The 11,238-nt window shown below is 44.2% G+C and overlaps 1 pseudogene; it reads right to left on the reverse strand.

The window, feature by feature from the left end:
* The window catches only part of LOC124663245, a 20,371-nt pseudogene that overhangs the window by 1,801 nt on the left and 7,332 nt on the right, over positions 1–11,238 (reverse strand).

Below are 11,238 nucleotides of genomic sequence, written 5' to 3' on the forward strand. Positions count from 1 at the left end.
GCTAGCCCGAATCTTAGAGCACTTCCAGCCGTTGGGCTCCCAAGGCCGAAATCCGGCGCTATTTAGCGCCGGATGGATGTATTTTTTTGGTCTGGGGAGGTCCATTTTTCCATCGGCAAGTCCAGGATGGATGAAAAGTTTTAACAAAAAACAGCGAATTCAAAACAAGATGAAATTCGTTCAAAAATAAGCGAAATTTAAAGATATTTAACATATATAGGCAAAGTTCATACATATATAGGCCGAATTCGTACATATATTTGAATTCGGCAGATGGAAACATAAACTAAAACTAATAACGGTCTTCTACATGCCGAAATGGCGGTAGAAGGTCCTGTAGTCGCCGCCATCGTCGTCGTCGTCGATCGAGTTGCCGGCGTCCTCGGGTGGCGGCGCCTCGTACCAGCGGCTAGAACCCTGGCCAGGATCGCCGGCGCGTGGCGGCGTCGACCGTAGAGCTCGTCGTCGCTGCTCTCCTCGAGCTCGATCAGCGGCACGGGCCTGGGCGCGACTTTCGTTGCGGCGGCGCGGATGGCGCGTTGCCGCGCGGCAGCCAGGTCCAGCAGGCGACGCTGCTGCTCCGCCTCCTGCCGCTCCTAATCCCGCCTGGACCAGTCGAGCGCGACGTCGATGGGGAGCGCGTTGTCGGCGGGGACCAGGTCGTTGAGCGACCTGGCGATCGCCTCCGCCACCGCGGCGTCCTCGGCACGCTTGGCCTCCTCCTCGGCGAGCTGGTTCGCAGCGGCGGCCTCCTTCTTCGACGACTTCCTCTTGCGGCCGCGCGAGGGAGAGGAAGGATGGTCGCGGATGACGAGGGAGCCGCTGCTGCGCCCTAGGTCGGCTGGAGACGCTGGCTCCTTCTTGACGAAGGCCGGTGTCGACGGCGGAGGAGCCGATCCGCCGGACCTGGATGCCGACCTCTGCGGTGACCCAGCATACCACTGCATTTTGTAGTATACAAGTCGTTGATATGATCTTCATGAAGGGAATTCTTCACAAATATCACATCCCCCAGAGTGGTACAACAGAAACATTGCAGGTCATAACACTCGAGATTATATTACAATCACAGCCATAACAAGTTGGTATTCTCACAGGTCCAAATAGAACACCCTAAGATACTACTTAAGTTCATTACAAACCAGCATAAATAGTAAACTGAGCTCAGGAACTTATTTAGGTAAGTTCTACGTCGCTCGGCTCTATAATACTAGGGTATGTCACTACTCCTCCGCCTCGTTGTTGTCGGGCCCGTAGACTATCCCATAGTCTACGTCTTCCACTCCTCCGGACAGATCATGTTCTTCATAGACCAGCTCGTAGTCGCCTTCCGGTGCTCCGTCAGTAGCCTCCACTTCATTCTCACAGTCTAGCAAGGGTGTCGAAAGAAAGTGAGTACAGAGGTACTCAACAAGCTCAAAAGGAAAAATGTGTTTGATGCACTAGCTACGACCATTGATTAGAAAATCTCAGGTCAATGCATGTTTCGCAAACATTTCTTCAAAAGGTTTATTTTATTCAGAAAACTATGCCTGCCAGTCCTCACAGGTTGAACAGAACTTCATGGAGTTCCTTTCCTGCCGCGTTTGTAGTTCCCTTCCCGGAACAAGGAGTGACTGCCACAGTTTGATACCCTCATAGACGATAGAGCATCTCATCCACACGGATGGGGACTTTAAAGGATTTCCCAAACCTACTGCAGTGTTATCTCCAACACCCAGCCAGGCTCCACCAGGTCCGTTGATACGCAAGAGGAAAAAGATACAGCTGACTTCCCCAGAGCCATTATAGATCTTATGGTTAACGCGAATTGTACGACGCTAGAATCACTAGATAGCATTGGTGATTAGTCCTAGATTAATAGAACCCTTGCAATGGAACCTCCACCATATCAACACATACCATGGTTCCATTGCCCACCACATAGTTATATTCATAATTGGAAAAGTAACATTTGCTTTTAAATGCAGGAATGATAAGTATAGTACTTTTGCGGAGTATAAAATAATCAAGGTGACATGAGCAAGAGTGAACTTGCCTGGTGACTGCGAGATAATGCAGTTCGAAGTGTTGGATTGAACCTGAACCTCGGGTTCTGTAAAGAAGCATCATTGTCCGGTAAAGACAATGTTATAAGATCCAAATGATGCATGAATGGATGTATTATTTCATGTTGAACCTTACCCCGACATGGTTATTACAATTTTAGGGTTGAGTTAAGGATTGGTGCCTTTGGCGGTACTTTATAATTCTTTAAGTACTTCAACATGGTTTTCTTTCTTAATAAGAAAAGAATGAAATATAGTTGATATTTTCATTTGGAAAATATTTATTTCAAATAAGGAATCTGAAAAATAGGGTTTCCCATATTTTGGAATTATTCATGAATTTTGAATTATTAAGATTTTCCCTTTTTGGAAAATCTTAACTTTTAAAATAAATGGCTTGGAATAATAGAATTCCTTTTGAAATTATTTGAATAATAATTATTTGAATTCATTTTGAATTTTCCTTGATTTTTAAATCCAAGGAAAATTGCAATTTAAAATTTAGAGTTTAAATTTGAATTCAAATATTTCAAATTTTGAAATTGTATAACAATTATCATTTATTATTTTATTCTTGTTAAGAATAATTTGTTATTCAGTAATCTTATTTTTCTTGGATTTTTTGAGGTATTTTCCATTTATTTTTATTTGGTAGAATTCCGGAGTTAATTAAAAAACTGAAAAGACCAAAATACCCCCTGGCCCAATTGGGCTGGCCCACCTCTCTGGCCCATTTGGACAGCCCACTAAGGCAGTCCAAAACGGTTCGGTTGCACCGGACCGTGCCGGCCCACTCTCACTCTCACTCGCTCGTCTCTCTCACGAAACCCTAATCGCCCGAGGCGATTCGCGTGGCGACTGAGCCGCCGTCATGGTCGTCGCCGTGCTCCGGCCATCTTCGGCCGAACCATGGCACGCCGTGGTGCTCACCGACGCAGCTCGCGACGACGCATCTTTTCGTCCGAGTGGTTTCGTCGATCTCGTCCTCGTTTGTGCGCACGCTCGTGCGGTGCTTGCAGACGCTAACCGATCCGTGGCGATCTCCGCCGATCTGCGCTTCCCCGTCGTTCCTGGTGGTTCGCCGCCTTCCCTGGTGGTGTGCGTGGCCTGACAAGGGCCTGGCCACGGTTTGGTGCCGCCGTGGCTGGCATGTGCCACCGTGCCGCCATTACTGCCACCCGCTCCCCTCCAGGTAACTCCTTCTGCTTCTTCTACCTCCTCTTCTCCATCTATTCCTTCCCGATATGTGTCTACTGTCTCTAGTATGCTGCTTGATAAGGGGTGGCCCGATCTTCTTAGTAAGCAACGGCGATGATGATGATCACGGGATGATGGCAGCGGAGAAACACGACGATGAAGTGAATGATAACTTGTATGACGCAACGAGATCTCTCGATTGGTCCCTGTCGCCAATGCAACATGCCTCTCAACCCCGCAAGATATTCGCAACTCCACACACTTGCGCACGTAGCCACCGACCACGAAGCGGTAAGTTGCAACCGTCTAATTCCCAATGGAACAAGCAGATCACACAAGAATTTTTCGGGATCTACACAATATCAAGCAATATGGTGTAGGGATTCAATAGTTTTGCTAGAGCAAACAACTAAGAACTAGGGTTTATCTTAAACGTGGTCTAAAGCAGCTAGGGGGGCGTCCTGGGAACTTATATAGGCGTCCGGGACGAGTTCTGGTCGAAAAGATACAAAAATAACCGACCCAGAATAGATCTGGTCGAGACAGATTCGGACGAATCCGGTCTGGAATCCGATCAACCGGGCTAGGGACCGGATCGGTCGGTCTGGCATCCGGTCAACCGGGCGGCAACCGGAAACTTCGCAACTTTCCGGTTTTTGCCCGGTATGATGCATCCCATCCGGTTGGCGCCCGGTCAACCGGGCCAGGGACCGGGCTGGCCGGTCTGTAGGCCGGTCTAACCGGGTGCTGGACCGGCCTGGACGTCGTCTTCTCCTCTCGCGCATGCCTCCCGCTCCTCCCTCGCGCGACCATGAGATATCTTCATGTCCAGCTCCATGTCCAGCTTCACGTCCATCTTGACGTCCGTCTTCATGTCCAGCTGCTTCCTCTACTCCTCGTGCGACGCTCGTCTCCTCTTGATACCCGATGATACATAAGTAATAGGACTTAGGCAGTATAAAGTTCTCATCAATCAAAGTACCGTTTAGAAACAAGTTCACCTGTTGTTTAAGTAACTTCGCACGAGCCCTTGTAATTGGTCCAATCCGAACTTCACTGGACTTGAGCTTCACAGCAGGTTGATGTCTACGGGAGCTTCTATTCTTGTAGACAGTGTTGGGCCTCCAAGAGCAGAGGTTTGTAGAACAGCAGCAAGTTTCCCTTAAGTGGATCACCCAAGGTTTATCGAACTCAGGGAGGAAGAGGTCAAAGATATCCCTCTCATGCAACCCTGCAACCACAAAGCAAGAAGTCTCTTGTGTCCCCAACACACCTAATAGGTGCACTAGTTCGGCAAAGAGATAGTGAAATACAGGTGGTATGAATAAATATAAGCAGTAGTAACGGCGCGCGTAAAAGTGCTTGCTGGCGTGTGATTGATGGTGGTAATATTGCGGACAGTAGAGATGCAAGTAAAACAAGAAACAAGCAACGATAGCAGATATTTCGGAACAAGGCCTAGGGATCATACTTTCACTAGTGGACACTCTCAACATTGATCACATAACAGAATAAATAGATAGATGCTAGACTCTACACTCTCTTGTTGGATGATGAACACCACTAACCGTGTAGGATTACACGAACCCTCAATGCCGGAGTTAACAAGCTCCACAATATTCGATGTTCATGTTTAAATAACCTTAGAGTGCATGACAGATCAACATAACCAAACCAAGTACTAACATAGCATGCACACTGTCACCTTCACACTACGAAAGGAGGCATAGATCACATCAATACCATCATAGCAATAGTTAACTTCATAATCTACAAGAGATCACAATCATAGCCTACGCCAAGTACTACACGATGCACACACTGTCACCATTACACCGTGCAGGAGGAATAAACTACTTTAATAACTTCACTAGAGTAGCACACATATAAATTGTGATACAAAACACATTGCAATCATAAAGAGATATAAATAAGCACTTCACTATGCCATTCATAACAGTGAATAAGTATTCTGTGAAATATAGCCTAAGAGACCCACACGGTGCACACACTGTCACCTTTACACACGTGGGACAAGGAGTCTCCGGAGATCACATAAGTAAAACCCACTTGACTAGCATAATGACATCTAGATTACAAGCATCATCATATGAATCTCAATCATGTAAGGCAGCTCATGAGATTATTGTATTGAAGTACATAGGAGAGAGATGAACCACATAGCTACCGCGTACAGCCCCGAGCCTCGATGGAGAACTACTCCCTCCTCATGGGAGACAACAGCGTTGATGAAGATGGCGGTGGTGTCGATGGAGGAGCCTTCCGGGGGCACTTCCCCGTCCCGGCGGCGTGCCGGAACGAGACTCCCGTCCCCGGATCTTGGCTTCGCGATGGCGGCGGCTCCGGAAGGTTTTCTCCGGTTTCGTCGAACGTGGTAGGGTTTTCGCGACGGAGACCTTAAGTAGGCGGAAGGGCAGCCTCGGAGGCCCGACAGGGGGCCACACACTAGGGCGGCGCGGGCCCCCCTTGGCCGCGCCGCCTTATCGTGTCGGCGCCCCGTGGCCCCACTTCGTCTCCCCTCCGGTCTTCTGGAAGCTTCGTGCAAAAATAGGACCCTGGGCGTTGATTTCGTCCAATTCCGAGAATATTTCCTTACTAGGATTTCTGGAACCAAAAACAGCAGAAAACAGGAACTGGCTCTTCGGCATATCGTTAATAGGTTAGTGCCGGAAAATGCATAAATACGACATATAATGTGTATAAAACATGTAGATATCATCAATAATGTGGCATGGAACATAAGAAATTATCGATACGTCGGAGACGTATCAGCATCCCCAAGCTTAGTTCCCGCTCGTCCCGAGTAGGTAAACGATAACAAAGATAATTTCGGAGTGACATGCCATCATAACCTTGATCATACTATTGTAAGCATATGTAATGAATGCAGCGATCAAAACAATGGTAATGACATGAGTAAACAACTGAATCATAAAGCAAAGACTTTTCATGAATAGTACTTCAAGACAAGCATCAATAAGTCTTGCATAAGAGTTAACTCATAAAGCAATAAATCAAAGTAAAGGTATTGAAGCAACACAAAAGAAGATTAAGTTTCAGCGGTTGCTTTCAACTTATAACATGTATATCTCATGGATATTGTCAACATAGAGTAATATAACAAGTGCAATATGCAAGTATGTAGGAATCAATGCACAGTTCACACAAGTGTTTTCTTCTTGAGGTGGAGAGAGATAGGTGAACTGACTCAACAATAAAAGTAAAAGAAATGTCCTTCAAAGAGGAAAGCATCGATTGCTATATTTGTGCTAGAGCTTTTATTTTGAAAACATGAAACAATTTTGTCAACGGTAGTAATAAAGCATATGTATCATGTAAATTATATCTTACAAGTTGCAAGCCTCATGCATAGTATACTAATAGTGCCCGCACCTTGTCCTAATTAGCTTGGACTACCGGGATCATCGCAATACACATGTTTTAACCAAGTGTCACAAAGGGGTACCTCTATGCCGCCCGTACAAAGGTCTAAGGAGAAAGCTCGCATTTTGGATTTCTCGCTTTTGATTATTCTCAACTTAGACATCCATACCGGGACAACATAGACAACGTGATAATGGACTCCTCTTTAATGCATAAGCATGTAGCAACAATTAGTGTTCTCATATGAGATTGAGGATATATGTCCAAAACTGAAACTTCCACCATGATTCATGGCTTTAGTTAGCGGCCCAATGTTCTTCTCTAACAAGTATGCATGCTCTAACCATTAAAGTGGTAGATCTCCCTTACTTCGTACAAGACGGACATGCATAGCAACTCACATGATATTCAACAAAGAGTAGTTGATGGCGTCCCCGTAAAAACATGGTTATCGGACAACAAGCAACTTAATAAGAGATAAAGTGCATAAGTACATATTCAATACCACAATAGTTTTTAGGCTATTTGTCCCATGAGCTATATATTGCAAAGGTAAAGAATGGAAATTTTAAAGGTAGCACTCAAGCAATTTACTTTGGAATGGCGGAGAAATACCATGTAGTAGGTAGGTATGGTGGACACAAATGGCATAGTGGTTGGCTCAAGGATTTTGCATGCATGAGAAGTATTCCCTCTCGATACAAGGTTTAGGCTAGCAAGGTTATTTGAAACAAACACAAGGATGAACCGGTGCAGCAAAACTCACATAAAAGACATATTGTAAACATTATAAGACTCTACACCGTCTTCCTTGTTGTTCAAAACTCAATACTAGAATTATCTAGACTTTAGAGAGACCAAATATGCAAACCAAATTTAGCAAGCTCTAGGTGTTTCTTCATTAATGGGTGCAAAGTATATGATGCAAGAGCTTAAACATGAGCACAACAATTGCCAAGTATCAAATTATTCAAGACATTTTAGAATTACTACATGTAGCATTTCCCGATTCCAACCATATAACAATTTAACGAAGCAGTTTCAACCTTCGCCATGAAAAATAAAAGCTAAGAACACATGTGTTCATATCAACCAGCGGAGCGTGTCTCTCTCCCACACAAGCATGTATTTATTCAGAGAATGAAAATAACAAAAATAAAAATAAAAGCACACAGACGCTCCAAGTAAAGTACATAAGATGTGACCGAATAAAAATATAGTTTCAAGAGAAGGAACATGATAAGTTGTCGATGAAGAAGGGGATGCCTTGGGCATCCCCAAGCTTAGACGCTTGAGTCTTCTTGAAATATGCAGAGGTGAACCACCGGGGCATCCCCAAGCTTAGAGCTTTCACTCTTCTTGATCATAGTATATCATCCTCCTCTCTTGACCCTTGAAAACTTCCTCCACACCAAACTCAAAGCAAACTCATTAGAGGGTTAGTGCATAATCAAAAACTCACATGTTCAGAGGTGACACAATCATTCTTAACACTTCTGGACATTGCTCAAAGCTACAGGAAGTTAATGGAACAAAGAAATCCATCCAACATAGCAAAAGAAGCAATGCGAAATAAAAGGCAGAATCTGTCAAAACAGAATAGTCCGTAAAGACGAATTTTATTGAGGCACCAGACTTGCTCAAATGAAAATTCTCAAATTGAATGAAAGTTGCGCACATATCTGAGGATCACTCACGTAAATTGGCATAATTTTCTGAGTTACCTACAGAGAATTAGGCCCAGATTCGTGACAAAGAAAGAAATCTGTTTCTCGTGCAAGTAATCCAAATCTAGTATGAACCTTACTATCAAAGACTTTACTTGGCACAACAATGCAATAAAACTAAGATAAGGAGAGGTTGCTACAGTAGTAACAAATTCCAAGACTCAAATACAAAATAAAAGTACTGTAGCAAAATAAACACATGGGTTATCTCCCAAGAAGTTCTTTCTTTATAGCCATTAAGATGGGCTCAACAGTTTTAATGATGCACTCGCAAGAGATAGGAGTTGAAGCAAAAGAGAGCATCAAGAGGCAAATTCAAAACACATTTAAGCCTAACATGCTTCCTATGAAAAGGAATCTTGTAAATAAACAAGTTCATGAGGAGCAAAGTAACAAGCATAGGAAGATAGAACAAGTGTAGCTTCAAAAATTTCAGCACATAGAGAGGCATTTTAGTAACATGAAAATTTCTACAACCATATTTTCCTCTCTCATAATAACTTTCAGTAGCATCATGAGCAAACTCAACAATATAACTATCACATAAAGCATTCTTATCATGAGTCTCATGCATAAAATTATTACTACTCCCAACATAAGCATAATCAGTTTTATTAGTAATAGTGGGAGCAAATTCAACAAAGTAGCTATCATTATTATTTTCATCATCAAATATAGGAGGCATATTGTAGTCATAATCAAATTTATCCTCCATAACAGGCGGTAACAAAAGACTACTATCATTATAATCATCATAAATAGGAGGCAAAGCATCATCAAAGTAAATTTTCTCCTCAATGCTTGGGGGACAAAAAAGATCATGCTCATCAAAACCAGCTTCCCCAAGCTTAGAATTTTCCATATCATTAGCAACAATGGTATTCAAAGTGTTCATACTAATATGTTCCATGGGTTTTTTAATTTTCGCATCAAACCATCCATGTCTTAAATCAGGAAATAGAATAAGAAGCTCACTGTTGTCCATTATGCCAAACTAGTGTAAACAAGAAACAAAAAGATGCAATTGCAGGATCTAAAGGAAATAGCTTCGAACACTCACACAATGGCGCCGTAAAAGTACTTTTACCCGGGACCGGAGTATGAGTGCCTTTTACCTTTCCTCCCGGCAACGGCGCCGAGAAAAGTACTTGATGTCTACGGGAGCTTCTATTCTTGTAGACGGTGTTGGGCCTCCAAGAGCGAGAGGTTTGTAGAATAGCAACAAGTTTCCCTTAAGTGGATCACCCAAGGTTTATCGAACTCGGGGAGGAAGAGGTCAAAGATATCCCTCTCATGCAACCCCGCAACCACAAAGCAAGAAGTCTCTTGTGTCCCCAACACACCTAATAGGTGCACTAGTTTGGCGAAGAGATAGTGAAATACAGGTGGTATGAATAAATATAAGCAATGAGTAACTGGCGCCGTAAAAGTGCTTGGCCGGCGTGTGATTGATGGTGGTAATATTGCGAACGTAGAGATGCGATGAAAACAAGAAACAAGCAGCGATAGCAGTATTTAGGAACAAGGCCTAGGGATCATACTTTCACTAGTGGACACTCTCAACATTGATCACATAACAGAATAAATAGATAGATGCTAGACTCTACACTCTCTTGTTGGATGATGAACACCACTAATTGTGTAGGATTACACGAACCCTCAATGCCGGAGTTAATAAGCTCCACAATATTCGATGTTCATGTTTAAATAACCTTAGAGTGCATGACAGATCAACATAACCAAACCAAGTACTAACATAGCATGCACACCGTCACCTTCACACTACGAAAGGAGGCATAGATCACATCAATACCATCATAGCAATAGTTAACTTCATAATCTACAAGAGATCACAATCATAGCCTACGCCAAGTACTACACGATGCACACACCGTCACCATTACACCGTGCAGGAGGAATAAACTACTTTAATAACATCACTAGAGTAGCACACCGATGAATTGTGATACAAAACACATTGCAATCATAAAGAGATATAAATAAGCACTTCACTATGCCATTCATAAAAGTGAATAAGTATTCTGTGAAATATAGCCTAAGAGACCCACACGGTGCACACACCGTCACCTTTACACACGTGGGACAAGGAGTCTCCGGAGATCACATAAGTAAAACCCACTTGACTAGCATAATGACATCTAGATTACAAGCATCATCATATGAATCTCAATCATGTAAGGCAGCTCATGAGATTATTGTATTGAAGTACATAGGAGAGAGATGAACCACATAGCTACCGGTACAGCCCCGAGCCTCGATGGAGAACTACTCCCTCCTCATGGGAGACAGCAGCGTTGATGAAGATGGCGGTGGTGTCGGTGGAGGAGCCTTCCGGGGGCACTTCCCCGTCCCGGCGGCGTGCCGGAACAGAGACTCCTGTCCCCCAGATCTTGGCTTCGCGATGGCGGCGGCTCTGGAAGGTTTTCTCTGGTTTCGTCGAACGTGGTAGGGTTTTCGCGACGGAGACCTTAAGTAGGCGGAAGGGCAGCCTCGGAGGCCTGACAGGGGGGCCACACACTAGGGCGGCGCGGAACCCCCCTTGGCCGCGCCGCCTATCGTGTCGGCGCCCGTGGCCCCACTTCGTCTCCCTCCGGTCTTCCGGAAGCTTCGTGCAAAAATAGGACCCCGGGCATTGATTTCGTCCAATTCCGAGAATATTTCCTTACTAGGATTTCTCGGAACCAAAAACAGCAGAAAACAGAACCGGCTCTTCGCATCTCGTTAATAGGTTAGTGCCGGAAAATGCATAAATATGACATATAATGTGTATAAAACATGTAGATATCATCAATAATGTGGCATGGAACATAAGAAATTATCGATACGTCGGAGACGTATCA

Source organism: Lolium rigidum, chromosome 6, assembly GCF_022539505.1.
Source record: "Lolium rigidum isolate FL_2022 chromosome 6, APGP_CSIRO_Lrig_0.1, whole genome shotgun sequence".
NCBI classification, from domain to species: Eukaryota; Viridiplantae; Streptophyta; class Magnoliopsida; order Poales; family Poaceae; genus Lolium; species Lolium rigidum.